This window comes from Scyliorhinus torazame, chromosome 24, assembly GCF_047496885.1.
Source record: "Scyliorhinus torazame isolate Kashiwa2021f chromosome 24, sScyTor2.1, whole genome shotgun sequence".
Taxonomy (NCBI): domain Eukaryota; kingdom Metazoa; phylum Chordata; class Chondrichthyes; order Carcharhiniformes; family Scyliorhinidae; genus Scyliorhinus; species Scyliorhinus torazame.
This window is the reverse complement of record NC_092730.1, coordinates 6,883,262-6,897,423: the sequence shown is the minus strand read 5'-3', so window position 1 is coordinate 6,897,423 and position 14,162 is coordinate 6,883,262. Positions and strand designations below refer to the sequence as shown.

General features: G+C 53.9%; 1 protein-coding gene across 2 annotated transcripts in view; it reads left to right on the top strand.

Moving 5' to 3' along the window:
* The first annotated feature begins 2,057 nt into the window (after nucleotides 1-2,057).
* LOC140399843 (cdc42 effector protein 2-like) overlaps nucleotides 2,058-14,162 on the top strand; it is a 28,982-nt gene continuing 16,877 nt past the window's right edge. For both annotated transcript variants that reach the window (XM_072489297.1, XM_072489300.1), the window contains exon 1: nucleotides 2,058-2,635. The gene's annotated coding sequence lies outside the window, so the exon portion shown is untranslated. The remainder of the gene's footprint in view (nucleotides 2,636-14,162) is intronic.

Sequence of the window (14,162 nt, the reverse complement as noted above, 5' to 3'; positions counted from 1 at the left end):
GTAAACAGAGGCTCCGCAGTCAGGATCGACAGGGGACTCTCGTTACCTTTTTCTTTGAAGACGTTCAGGAATTTGATGCACGCTGCGACCCTCTTGAAGGTGACATCAAAATTCCCATTGTTGGGGAAGTTTTGCAAGCAGAAGATATCTATTGCTTTAAACCCACAACAGTCGAGCAGCACCCGCTTCACGAAGAATTTCTGGTCCACAGGTGACTCTCCTTCCGCTTTCTTCACTGTGACTCGGACAGTGTTTCGCACTCCCCAGCCTGGTGGTCGGGATGCAGCTGCATCCATAGCTCGTACGTTGAGTCTGAACTGTATCGGCGTTAGGCCTAAACCAGAGGCTTAGACCAGCATGTAGATCCACCAATAGCAGCCGAGCTCCAAACGTTTCCTCTTTGACGACTTCAATCCCTCCGTGTTCTCCGATCGACATCGAAACCCTCAGCTTCCCTAGATCAAACGATACTACACTTGATCCTAGCCAGAGTCCCTGGTTCGATTCCCTGCTGGGTCACTGTCTGTGCGGAGTCTGCACGTTCTCCCCGTGTCTGCGTGGGTTTCCTCCGGGTGCTCCGGTTTCCTCCCACAGTCCAAAGATGTGCAGGTTAGGTGGGATTACGGAGATGGGACTGGGTAGGATGGTCGTTTGGACGGTCAGTGCAGACTCGATGGACCGAATGGCCTCTATTGCACTGTCAAGATTGTATGGATTCTAGTCTATGGTTCTCTGGATACAGATCAGAGAGTTGATGTGAGACGTGCCTGGTCACGGGAGTCACGCGGTGAACCTCAGCAGCAGGTGTCGGAGGAGAGGGAGCCGCTGCAGGGCACCTTCGGCACTTCGGCCGGGTGTGGCATCACCCAATGACGCTGCTTCACATGCCTGAAACGGAGTCGGCGTCTGGCGTGTCTGCAGCTGGTTTCAAATCGCCGTGTGGGTGTCTCTGCCATGTTGTTCTGGAGTGGTCAGTCCTGGACAAAGCACCCAGCAGCTTACAGGAAGTATATGTATGTGTGTTGGAGAATGGATGGAGCCATACTAGACGTATAGTCGAAAGAAAGAATCCGTTCTGTTGCTGCTTTGAAAGCCAGAAGGTGGGGGTGTTTTTCTTTATTCGTTCATGGGAGATGTGCATCACTGGGCTGTGCCAGCATTTATTACCCATCCCTAATTGCCCTTGAGGGGGCAGTTAAGAGTCAATCACTTTGCTGTGGGTCTGGAGTCACACGGAGGCCAGACCGGGTAAGGACGGCAGATTTCCTTCCCTAAAGGACATTAGTGAACCAGATGGATTTTTACAACAATCGACAATGGTTTCATGGTCATCGCTAGACTTTTAATTCCAGATTTTTATTGAATTAGGGCTGCACGGTAGCACAGTGGTTAGCACGGTTGCCTCACAGCGCCAGGGACCAGGTTCGATTCCCGGCTTGGGTCACTGTCTGTGCGGAGTCTGCACGTTCTCCCGTGTCTGCGTGGGTTTCCTCCGGGTGCTCCGGTTTCCTCCCATACTCCAAAGACGTGCGGGTTGGGTGGATTGGCCATGATAAATTGCCCTTAGGTTAGGTGGGGTTACGATGGAGGCGCGGGGCTTAAGCAGGATGCTCTTTCCAAGGGCTGGTGCAGCCTCGATGGGCTGAATGGCCTCCATCTGCACTGTAAATTCTAGGATCATTCTATGAATACACCATCTGCCGGGGTGGGATTCGAACGGGTGTCTCACACTGGGTGTCTGGATGACTAGGCCAGTGACAATACCAGCGCCCCGTGTGGGGGAGGAGGGGCAGTTGGGGGAGACAGGCCCTCACCAGCAGCTGAATGAGAAGTAGGGCAATCCGAGGGGGGGGGTGCTGGGCGAACGTTAAACCATCTGCCCTCCTCCTCCCTGGACACAGGCAGGCGGAGAGACAAGACAAAAGGGCTTCACTCACCAACCTGTGCTGCTCACCAGATTGGGGTGACCTCATTGAGATGACATGCCCTGTACTCCGGGGAGGGGGAGAGGAGAGGGAGGGGGGGGGCTGCTTCATGCAGGGTTGCGAATGAGTTAAGGAGGTTGACATGGTGCTGGGCGTTGCAATAATCCAGCTGAGTGCACTGACCCTGCAGTCCCAGTCTCCAGGAGCTGACGGGGGGACGTGGGATAGAAGTCTTTTCAGAAGGGATTAAGTGGACAAGACCCTGCTCCTCAGCTCAGACAAAGCTGTCGGACACCGGGAAGAGAAAGCCACAGTCGAACCTTCAGAAAAGGCTGTTGTGTGTGCGTGTGTGTGTGAGGGCGAGGGAAGGGCTGTTTGACGTGCAGTCCGGGGTTTGAAATCACCGCCTTAATTACTAATGGTGAGAGTGTGTGAGGAGCAGGCTGTTAATTTGTGTGGCTCTGCGGGGAAGGTTGATGAGAACAGAGACGCACTGACCCCAGGAACCCCGGCACGCACCCAGCTGGGAAAAGGAGAAATGTTTCGCAGCCGCTGAGGAATTTTACCCCGGGACACTGGGAGAATTGGGACTGTCAGCCACTTCCTCCTCTTAACCTGGAGCAGTGGGGGAAGATTCCCGAATTGGAGCAAAGGTTCCCAAATTGATTGTCTTTATAAAGAAGGAAACCTGTTCTCACTGCCCAGTAACCGTAAGTACAGAAATTAATAACCTTCCACATGCTGAGCAACTGGGACTCAGTTTAGTAGCTCTCTCACTCTCTCTCTCTCTCTCTCTCTCTCTCTCTGTCTCACTCTCACACTCTCTGTCTCACTCTCTCTCTCTGTCTCACTCTCTCTCTCACTCTCTCTGTCTCTCACACTCTCTGTCTCTCACACTCTCTGTCTCTCTCTCTGTCTCTCTCTCACTCTCTCTCTGTCGCTGTCTCTCTCTGTCTCTCTCACTCTCTCTCTCTCTCTCTCTCACTCTCTCTCTCTCTCTGTCTCTCTCTCTCTCTCTGTCTCTCTCTCTGTCTCTCACTTTCTCTCTCTCACTCTCTCTGTCCCTCTCTCTCTGTCTCACTCTCTCTGTCTCTCTCTCTCTGTCGCTCTCTCTCTCCTGAACAGAAATATTAACATCAATAAGAGCAGGGGTTGGTCAGATGGCTCTCGAGCCCACTCCATCATTCACAAGGTTGTGGTTTGAAGTCCAATCCATAGAATTTCGACAGTGCAGATGTCGGCCATTCAGCCCATCGAGTGCACCATCCCTCTGAAAGAGTGGCCTACCCAGGCCCACAGAGCCACGCTATTCCCTATCAGAGGGTCAGTACTGAGGGAGTGCCGCACTGTCAGAGGGTCGGTACTGAGGGAGTGCCGCACTGTCAGAGGGTCAGTATTGAGGGAATGCTGCAGTGTCAGAGGGTCAGTACTGAGGAAGTGCCACACTGTCAGAGGGTCAGTACTGAGGGAGTGCTGCACTGTCAGAGGGTCAGTACTGAGGGAGTGCCGCACTGTCAGAGGGTCAATACTGAGGGAGCGCCGCATTGTCAGAGGGTCTGTACTGAGGGAGTGCTGCACTGTCAGAGGGTCAGTGCTGAGGGAGCACCGCACTGTCAGAGGGTCAGTACTGAGGGAGTGCCGCACTGTCAGAGGGTCAGTACTGAGGGAGTGCCGCACTGTCAGAGGGTCAGTACTGAGGGAGTGCTGCACTGTCAGAGGGTCAGTACTGAGGGAGTGCCGCACTGTCAGAGGGTCAGTACTGAGGGAGTGCTGCACTGTCAGAGGGTCAGTACTGAGGGAGTGCCGCACTGTCAGAGGGTCAGTACTGAGAGAGTGCCGCACTGTCAGAGGGTCAGTACTGAGGGAGCACCGCACTGTCAGAGGGTCAGTACTGAGGGAGTGCCGCACTGTCAGAGGGTCAGTACTGAGGGAGCGCCGCACTGTCAGAGGGTCAGTATTGAGGGAGCACCGCACTGTCAGAGGGTCAGTACTGAGGGAGGCTGCACTGTCAGAGGGTCAGTATGAGGGAGTGCTGCACTGTCAGAGGGTCAGTACTGTGGGAGTGCCGCACTGTCAGAGGGTCAGTACTGAGGGAGTGCTGCACTGTCAGAGGGTCAGTACTGAGGGAGTGCCGCACTGTCAGACGGTCAGTACTGAGAGAGTGCCGCACTGTCAGAGGGTCAGTACTGAGGGAGTGCTGCACTATTGGAGGGTCAGTGCTGAGGGAGTGCCGCACTGTCAGAGGGTCAGTACTGAGGGAGTGCTGCACTGTCAGAGGGTCAGTACTGAGGGAGTGCTGCACTGTCAGAGGGTCAGTACTGAGGGAGTGCTGCACTGTCAGAGGGCCAGTACTGAGGGAGTGCCGCACTGTCAGAGGGTCAGTACTGAGGGAGGGCCACACTGTCAGAGGGTCAGTACTGAGGGAGTGCTGCACTGTCAGAGGGTCAGTACTGAGGGAGTGCCGCACTGTCAGAGGGTCAGTACTGAGGGAGCGCCGCACTGTCAGAGGGTCAGTACTGAGGGAGTGCCGCCCTGTCAGAGGGTCAGTACTGAGGGAGTGCCGCCCTGTCAGAGGGTCAGTACTGAGGGAGTGCCGCACTGTTGATGTTACCACCTTTCAGGAAGGTCCCCTCGTTGGGGGGCACATCTCCATGGTGATGCCATACTCCATTGCCTTAGCTTCCATCCTTTACCTGACTGCCTGTAGCAGTCTGACCCTGGGGGAATCCACAAAGCAGTCCTGTCTTTCCCCAATGCCCAGACTCACAGTAACTGCCCGTTTCCACCTTCGCCCTCTATAACCCGGAGCGGCTGAATTAAATCACTCCCCTCCCAGTGCCCAGCTAATTGAGCCCAGACAAGGAGGATTACAGAGACACGGGGAATTGTCGACATCAGTGGCCGAAACATGATTGGTGCCATTGCCTGTCCCGTACCACCGCCTCGGTTAGGGTTCCGGGAACGGTGCCCAGGAGGATTACAGATCACTGGAGTGAATAGAGCTGAAATCTTCCACAGAAAGGAATCTGCACTGAACGTGGTCACCGCCAGCTCCCGCCCTGCAGTTTGTGGGATCTTGCTCTGCTCAGACAAGCTGAGGCGTGTAGCTACAAAGCAAAAGTGACGGCATCCCAGACGGGATCACCGTTTGCACGGGATGCACTCTCCTGAAATCATGAGAGGCACAATGAAGTTGGGATGTGAAGTCCAGAATGGAAATGAATCGGGGGCGTGAGACCTTATCCCAGATAATGTGGACAGAGGCATATCTGACACTCTTCCAATCTGCAGGGCGCCCTATCTCGGCCGTATTGTCTCCAGGAGCAAAGACCGTACAGATGAAAATTAATTTCAAGTACAGTCTTCAGCGTCATCACCAATGGGGAATCTCCCAACTTGCCCAGCAACTCCCTACCCTACTTCGCTGTCCACCTTGCCCCCCCAGTCTCAGGCTGAGCATTGTTAAGTAATGGGTTGAGGGACATTGCAATTAGTTGTCTCATTTATGTTAAGTATCCATTAATTGACACGGATATGTGAAGGGGCTTCAGGGTGGCCTCTGTCAGGTGGTGTGTGCAGAGTTTTGTGCAGAGGCTGCGGAAGTGAAATAAAGGGTGTTTGGTGAAAAGGAACAAGAACTTTAGACTCTTCATATCAAAGCAACTAAAACGGCTAACACGCATAGCCCAGGAGATGGGCAGATAGAAATAGGAGGAGGGCCCACAGAACAATAAGGAGGTGACGACTAACATGGGAGCACTAACAACAGTGAAACGCACACACAGATGTGTCAGTGAGGGAAACATTACTCACCTTGGAAGGCACCAGAAGATAAAGGAAAGTATCTACAGGGCTGACTGGAGGAGGAGGAGAATGGGAAGAGGACAGAGGAGTGTTTGAACAGTCACATTAAACTTTGCACCAGGCCACCTTCACATTAATCGCTTACTTGCAGATATCTTCTTGGGAGTGAACTGGAGGCTTTACAGTAACAGTTCCTCGTGACAGGATACAAGGGAAGGCAGTCAGGGTTTTCCAGATGGTCGTAGTTTGGAGCTGGTGGGTCTATATCACTGTAACAGGCATTCTGGTGGTGGCACAGCGCCCCTACCCCTGAATCACGGGCTCCACATTCCAGCTCCACTCCACAACCTGGCGGGCAAGGAAGGCATGTTCAAAATGTGGCCAAACAGGTTGATTATCCACTTGTGAATCCTTCCGATGGCAGGCAATAAGATGGTGAGAATCTCCTGGGCGGCACGACCCACTTTAGATTTAGTGTACCGAGGTACAGTGAAACGTTTTGTTCTGCTTCCAGTCCAGACAGATCGCTCCATACATGAGAAACATTGGACATACGATAAATACACAGTGTAAATACACAGACACAGGCATTGGTTGAAGCAGACAGGAGTGCAGTACTGCTTAGTAGACAAGATGTGTGGAGAGATCAGTTCAATCTGTTGTGGACCAGGGTTGAGAGAACCCCAAAGTGTCTCATGGAGTTCACCTGACCCACAACTTTTAATAGATTGTGGTATGGGGAGCACACGGCCCACTCTACAGGTGTGGGACAGCAGAAATGGAAAAGTAGGGCAGCACGGTGACACAGTGGTTAGCACTGCTGCCTCATGGCACCGAGGTCCCGGGTTCGATCTCGGCTCTGGGTCACTGTCCGTGTGGAGTTTGCACATTCTCCCCGTGTTCGCGCGCGTGGGTTTCGACCCCACAACCCAAAGATGTGCCGGGTAGTGGATTGGCCGCGCTAATCTGCCCCTTAATTGGGAAAAATGAATTGGGTACGCTAAATTTATTTTAAAAAAGAAATGGAAAAGTATTTTTTGAAGCAAAACAATGTTTATTCTATAAACTCAAGTTAACCTTTTTAAAACATAGAGTGAACATCTCAGCAACCATCGATTCAAATACAACCCCCAAAGAATACAACACTAAGTAATCCTTAAGCTTTCCTTTTTTTAAATAAATATTTTATTGAAAATTTTTGGTCAACCAACACAGTACATTGTGCATCCTTTACACAATATTATAACAACACAAATAACAATGACCTATTTTATAAACAAAAAAAAATGAATAAATAATAAATAACAAAAATGAAAACTAACCCTAATTGGCAACTGCCTTATCACAAGTAACACTCTCCAAAAATATAATTTAACAGTCCGATATATAATTATCTGTAGCAACGACCTATACATATTATACAGTATATATTAACAACCCTGAGAGTCCTTCTGGTTCCTCTCCCCCCCCCCCCCCGATCCTGGGCTGCTGCTGCTGCCTTCTTTTTTCCATTCCATCTATCTTTCTGCGAGGTATTCGACGAACGGTTGCCACCGCCTGGTGAACCCTTGAGCCGACCCCCTTAGAAAGAACTTAATCCGCTCTAGCTTTATAAACCCCGCCATGTCATTTATCCAGGTCTCCACCCCCGGGGGCTTGGCTTCTTTCCACATTAACAATATCCTGCGCCGGGCTACTAGGGACGCAAAGGCCAAAACATCGGCCTCTCTCGCCTCCTGCACTCCCGGCTCTTGTGCAACCCCAAATATAGCCAACCCCCAGCTTGGTTCGACCCGGACCCCCACTACTTTTGAAAGCACCTTTGTCACCCCCATCCAAAACCCCTGTAGTGCCGGGCATGACCAAAACATATGGGTATGATTCGCTGGGCTTCTCGAGCACCTCGCACACCTATCCTCCACCCCAAAAAATTTACTGAGCCGTGCTCCAGTCATATGCGCCCTGTGTAATACCTTAAACTGAATCAGGCTTAGCCTGGCACACGAGGACGACGTGTTTACCCTGCTTAGGGCATCTGCCCACAGCCCCTCCTCGATCTCCTGCCCCAGCTCTTCTTCCCATTTCCCTTTTAGTTCATCTACCATAGTCTCCCCTTCGTCCCTCATTTCCCTATATATATCTGACACCTTACCATCCCCCACCCATGTCTTTGAGATCACTCTGTCCTGCACCTCTTGTGTCGGGAGCTGCGGGAATTCCCTCACCTGTTGCCTCGCAAAAGCCCTCAGTTGCATATACCTGAATGCATTCCCTTGGGGCAACCCATATTTCTCGGTCAGCGCTCCCAGACTCGCGAACTTCCCATCCACAAACAGATCTTTCAGTTGCGTTATTCCTGCTCTTTGCCACATTCCATATCCCCCATCCATTCCCCCCGGGGCAAACCTATGGTTGTTTCTTATCAGGGACCCCCCCAAGGCTCCAGTCTTTCCCCTATGCCGTCTCCACTGTCCCCAAATCTTCAGTGTAGCCACCACCACCGGGCTTGTGGTGTAGTTCCTCGGTGAGAACGGCAATGGGGCTGTCACCATAGCCTGTAGGCTAGTCCCCCTACAGGACGCCCTCTCTAATCTCTTCCACGCCGTTCCCTCCTCCTCTCCCATCCACTTACTCACCATTGAAATATTAGCGGCCCAATAATACTCACTTAGGCTCGGTAGTGCCAGCCCCCCCCTATCCCTGCTACGCTGTAAGAATCCCTTCCTCACTCTCGGGGTCTTCCCGGCCCACACAAAACCCATGATGCTCTTTTCAATCCTTTTAAAAAAAGCCTTTGTGATCACCACCGGGAGGCACTGAAACACAAAGAGGAATCTCGGGAGGACCACCATCTTAACCGCCTGCACCCTCCCTGCCAGTGACAGGGATACCATATCCCATCTCTTGAAATCCTCCTCCATTTGTTCTACCAACCGCGTTAAATTTAACCTATGCAATGTGCCCCAATTCTTGGCTATCTGGATCCCCAGATAACGAAAGTCCCTTGTTACCTTCCTCAACGGTAGGTCCTCTATTTCTCTACTCTGCTCCCCTGGATGCACCACAAACAACTCACTTTTCCCCATGTTCAATTTATACCCTGAAAAATCCCCAAACTCCCCAAGTATCCGCATTATTTCTGGCATCCCCTCTGCCGGGTCTGCCACGTAGCAAATCGTCCGCATCCAAAGATACCCGGTGTTCTTCTCCTCCTCTAAGTACTCCCCTCCACTTCTTGGAACCCCTCAACGCTATCGCCAGGGGCTCAATCGCCAGTGCAAACAATAATGGGGACAGAGGGCATCCCTGCCTTGTCCCTCTTTGGAGCCGAAAATATGCAGATTCGTGACTACGCTCGCCATCGGGGCCCTATACAACAGCTGCACCCATTTAACATACCCCTCTCCAAAACCAAATCTCCTCAACACCTCCCACGAATAATCCCACTCCACTCTATCAAATGCTTTCTCGGCATCCATCGCCACTACTATCTACGTTTCCCCCTCTGGTGGGGCCATCATCATTACCCCTAACAGCCACCGTATATTCGTGTTCAGCTGTCTCCCCTTCACAAACCCAGTTTGGTCCTCGTGGACCACCCCCGGGACACATTCCTCTATTCTCATTGCCATTACCTTGGCTAGGATCTTGGCATCTACATTTAGGAGGGAAATAGGTCTATAGGACCCGCATTGTAGCGGGTCCTTTTCCTTCTTTAAGAGAAGCGATATCGTTGCTTCAGACATAGTCGGGGGCAGTTGTCCCCTTTCCTTTGCCTCATTAAAGGTCCTCGTCAATACCGGGGCGAGCAAGTCCACATATTTTCTATAGAATTCGACTGGGAATCCATCCGGTCCCGGGGCCTTTCCCGCCTGCATGCTCCTAATTCCTTTCACCACTTCTTCTACCTCGATCTGTGCTCCCAGTCCCACCCTTTCCTGCTCTTCCACCTTGGGAAATTCCAGCCGATCCAAGAAGCCCATCATTCTCTCCCTCCCATCCGGTGGTTGAGCTTCATATAATTTTTTATAAAATGTCTTGAACACTCCATTCACTCTCTCCGCTCCCTGCTCCATCTCTCCTTCCTCATCCCTCACTCCCCCTATTTCCCTCGCTGCTCCCCTTTTCCTCAATTGGTGTGCCAGCAACCTGCTCGCCTTCTCCCCATATTCGTACTGTACACCCTGTGCCTTCCTCCATTGTGCCTCTGCAGTGCCCGTAGTCAGCAAGTCAAATTCTACATGTAGCCTTTGCCTTTCCCTGTACAGTCCCTCCTCCGGTGCTTCCGCATATTGTCTGTCCACCCTCAAAAGTTCTTGCAGCAACCGCTCCCGTTCCTTACTCTCCTGCTTCCCTTTATGTGCCCTTATTGATATCAGCTCCCCTCAGCAGTGTTAACCCGGGTCCCTGGCACTGTGAGGCAGCAGTGTTAACCCGGGTCCCTGGCACTGTGAGACAGCAGTGTTAACCCGGGTCCCTGGCTCTGTGAGACAGCAGTGTTAACCCGGGTCCCTGGCTCTGTGAGACAGCAGTGTTAACCCGGGTCCCTGGCACTGTGAGACAGCAGTGTTAACCCGGGTCCCTGGCACCGTGAGACAGCAGTGTTAACCCGGGTCCCTGGCTCTGTGAGACAGCAGTGTTAACCCGGGTCCCTGGCTCGGTGAGACAGCAGTGTTAACCCGGGTCCCTGGCACTGTGAGACAGCAGTGTTAACCCGGGTCCCTGGCACTGTGAGGCAGCAGTGTTAACCCGGGTCCCTGGCACCGTGAGACAGCAGTGTTAACCCGGGTCCCTGGCACTGTGAGACAGCAGTGTTAACCCGGGTCCCTGGCACTGTGAGACAGCAGTGTTAACCCGGGTCCCTGGCTCTGTGAGACAGCAGTGTTAACCCGGTCCCTGGCTCTGTGAGACAGCAGTGTTAACCCGGGTCCCTGGCTCTGTGAGACAGCAGTGCTAACCCGGGTCCCTGGCTCTGTGAGACAGCAGTGTTAACCCAGGTCCCTGGCACTGTGAGACAGCAGTGTTAACCCGGGTCCCTGGCACTGTGAGACAGCAGTGTTAACCCGGGCCCCTGGCACTGTGAGACAGCAGTGTTAACCCGGGTCCCTGGCACTGTGAGACAGCAGTGTTAACCCGGGTCCCTGGCACTGTGAGGCAGCAGTGTTAACCCGGGTCCCTGGCACTGTGAGACAGCAGTGTTAACCCGGGTCCCTGGCTCTGTGAGGCAGCAGTGTTAACCCGGGTCCCTGGCCACGTGAGACAGCCGTGTTAACCCGGGTCCCTGGAACTGTGAGACAGCAGTGTTAACCCGGGTCCCTGGCTCTGTGAGGCAGCAGTGTTAACCCGGGTCCCTGGCTCTGTGAGACAGCAGTGTTAACCCGGGTCCCTGGCACTGTGAGACAGCAGTGTTAACCCGGGTCCCTGGCACTGTGAGACAGCAGTGTTAACCCGGGTCCCTGGCACTGTGAGACAGCAGTGTTAACCCGGGTCCCTGGCACTGTGAGACAGCAGTGTTAACCCGGGTCCTGGCACTGTGAGACAGCAGTGTTAACCCGGGTCCCTGGCTCTGTGAGACAGCAGTGCTAACCCGGGTCCCTGGCACTGTGAGACAGCAGTGTTAACCCGGGTCCCTGGTACTGTGAGACAACAGTGTTAACCCAGGTCCCTGGCTCTGTGAGACAGCAGTGTTAACCCGGGTCCCTGGCACTGTGAGACAGCAGTGTTAACCCGGGTCCCTGGTACTGTGAGACAACAGTGTTAACCCAGGTCCCTGGCTCTGTGAGACAGCAGTGTTAACCCGGGTCCCTGGCACTGTGAGACAGCAGTGTTAACCCGGGTCCCTGGCACTGTGAGACAGCAGTGTTAACCCGGGTCTCTGGCTCTGTGAGACAGCATAACAGGAGCAGGGATACAAACCCATGTGAAATATGGTTTTCAGACCTTAAAACAGAGGCGAGCTGATTGCTGGAAGAGGCTGAGGGCCTGAGACAGTAACCCTGAGGAACTCCTGCAGCGATGCCCCTGGACTGAGATGATTGACCTCCCACAACCACAAATATCTTCCTTTGGGCTGGCTAAGTTGTTGCTGGTGGTTGGGAGGGGGGCGGGAGCAGAGGGTTACAAATATATTCCCCCGTTTCCTGTTGCACCGTTCAACCCATCAGAAAGTTCCAGCAGCTAGGTCCTCTCACTGCCTCCCTCCCTCTCACCTTCCCTCCCTCCCTCCCTCTCTCTTTCCCTCCCTCCGTATCTCCCTCCTTCTCCTTCCCTCCCTCCCCCTCTCTCCCTCCTTCCCTCTCCCTCCCTCTCTCCCTCCCTCCCTCTCTCCGTCCATCCGTCCCTCCCTTCCTCCTTCCTTCCCTCCCGCTCTCCCTCCCTCTCTCCCTCCTTCCCTCCCTCCGTCCCTCCCTCTCCCTCCATCTACCCTATCTCCTCCCTCTCTCCCTCCTTCCCTCCCTCCCTATCTCCATCCATCCCTATCTCCATCCCTCCCTATCTCCATCCCTCTCTATTTCCATCCCTCTCTCCCTCCCTCCCATCTCCCTCCCTCCATCCCTCCCTCCCTCCATACCTCCCTCCATTCCTCCCTCCCTGGCTCCTTCCCTCCCTCTTTCCCTCCCTCTCTCCTTCCCTCCCTTCCTCACTCCCCCCTCCCTATCTCCTCTCTGCCTCCCTCCCTCCCTCCCTCCATCCCTCTCTCCCTCCCACCCTTCCTCCCTCTCTCTCTCCTTCCCTCCCTCCCTCCCTCTCTCTCTCTCTCTCCCTCCCTCTCCCATCCTCCCTCTCTCCCCTCCGTCCCTCCCTCTCTCTCTCCCTCCCTTCCTCTCTCCTTCCCACCCTCCCTCCCTCTCTCCTTCCCTCAGTCCCTCTCTCCCTCACTCCCTCCCTCCCATCTTCCCTCTCTCGCTCTGTCCCTCCCTCTCTCCCTCCCTCCCTATCTCCCTCCCAATCTCCCTCCCCCTGCCTATCTCCTCCCTCCCTCCCTCTCCTTCCTTCCCTCCCTCCCTCTCTCCCTCCGTCTCTGTCCTTCCCTCCCTCTCTCCCTCCCTCCCTCTCTCCCTCCTTCCCTCCCTCCCTCCATCTCTCCCTATCGCTCTCCCTCCCTATCTCCTTCCTCCCCTCCCTCCGTCTCTCCCTCACTCCCTCTCCCTCTCGCTCCATCCCTCTCTCCCTCCCTTCCTCCTTCTCTCCCTTAATCCCTCTCTCCCTTCCTCCCTCCCTTCTTCTCTCCCTCCTTCTCCCGCTCCCTCCCTCTCTCCCTTCCCCTCCTTCCTTCCCTCTCTCCCTCCCTCCCTCCCACATACGTGTCAGCACACATGCAAACAATGTGTCCTTTGTGCAGTGTAAAGAGACAAGGTCCACCTTCCACACTGATCGTCCAGACACTGCCTCCCGCTCTTGGTCTTTGCCCTCAGCTGATAACCGCCCACCGCAGTGTGATTTTCCCAGCTAATCACTGGCAGTAATAACCCACAACCGGGCTGCCAGCCTGAGACGTGTTGCTGGGACCTGCCAGCGAGGTGATTCAGCAGAAACGTTGCTCCTGCCAAACTACATTCTATTGATCTGGCAGAACTCCAAAAGCACCCCCCCCCAACACACACACACCTTTGTTGGGCAAGGAGTTACTCAACTGTGTCGAACCTAAGTAGGTTAAGGTAGGGATCGGTCGTGTTATGATTGAATGGAGGGATAGGCTTAGAAGGGCTGAATGGCCTCCTCTGTGTACACTGCACCTCCTCCTCTCACTCCGTGTTGAAATCAGACTTCTCGCTGCTTTCCGCCCTAACCCACCTTTCCTAGGACCTCAGTACCCCTCGCCTACCCCTCAATTCTCCCTCCTTGGAAAAATGGACAGTTTCCCAAAGCCCCGTAACGTCTCGTTTCCCCGCTACCTAACCCACCACCCGTTGCTCTGCGCCTTTTGGTAATCCTGCGTGTCTGTAAGGACGCTGTGGTTAAGAATGTTCCTCTCCCGCTGACTTGCCCCAGCACATATCAGATCTGTGCATCAGCAAACATGAGGCGCAGCTAAAAAGCCAAGTTCCTCTGGCAGTGAGCCAGGACGACATCGGGAATTTCCGATGTCAAATAGCTCCAAGCCGGGTGTCTCCAAGTCCTGACCTTATGGGCTTGCGTTTCACCCAAGATGCATGTCGACCAAGCATCCACCATCCAATGTGGGGGCCTGGGACGGGGGAGCAGCTGAAAGATATTCGACGGCGGAGGCCGTCATACGCGGTACAGCCCTCACCAGTGAGTGTCAGCTCCTTCAGGACAGGAGGGGAGCGACTCCTGGGGAGGGATGTGGGATCTGGTGGGAGGGGAGTTGGAGATCCCTGTGTGAGTTTATTGGGAGCAGTCACACTTTCTCCTCTTGGTCTGGCTGTCCGTCTATCGCTGCCCCCAGTGAGCACAGGATTAAAACTCTGT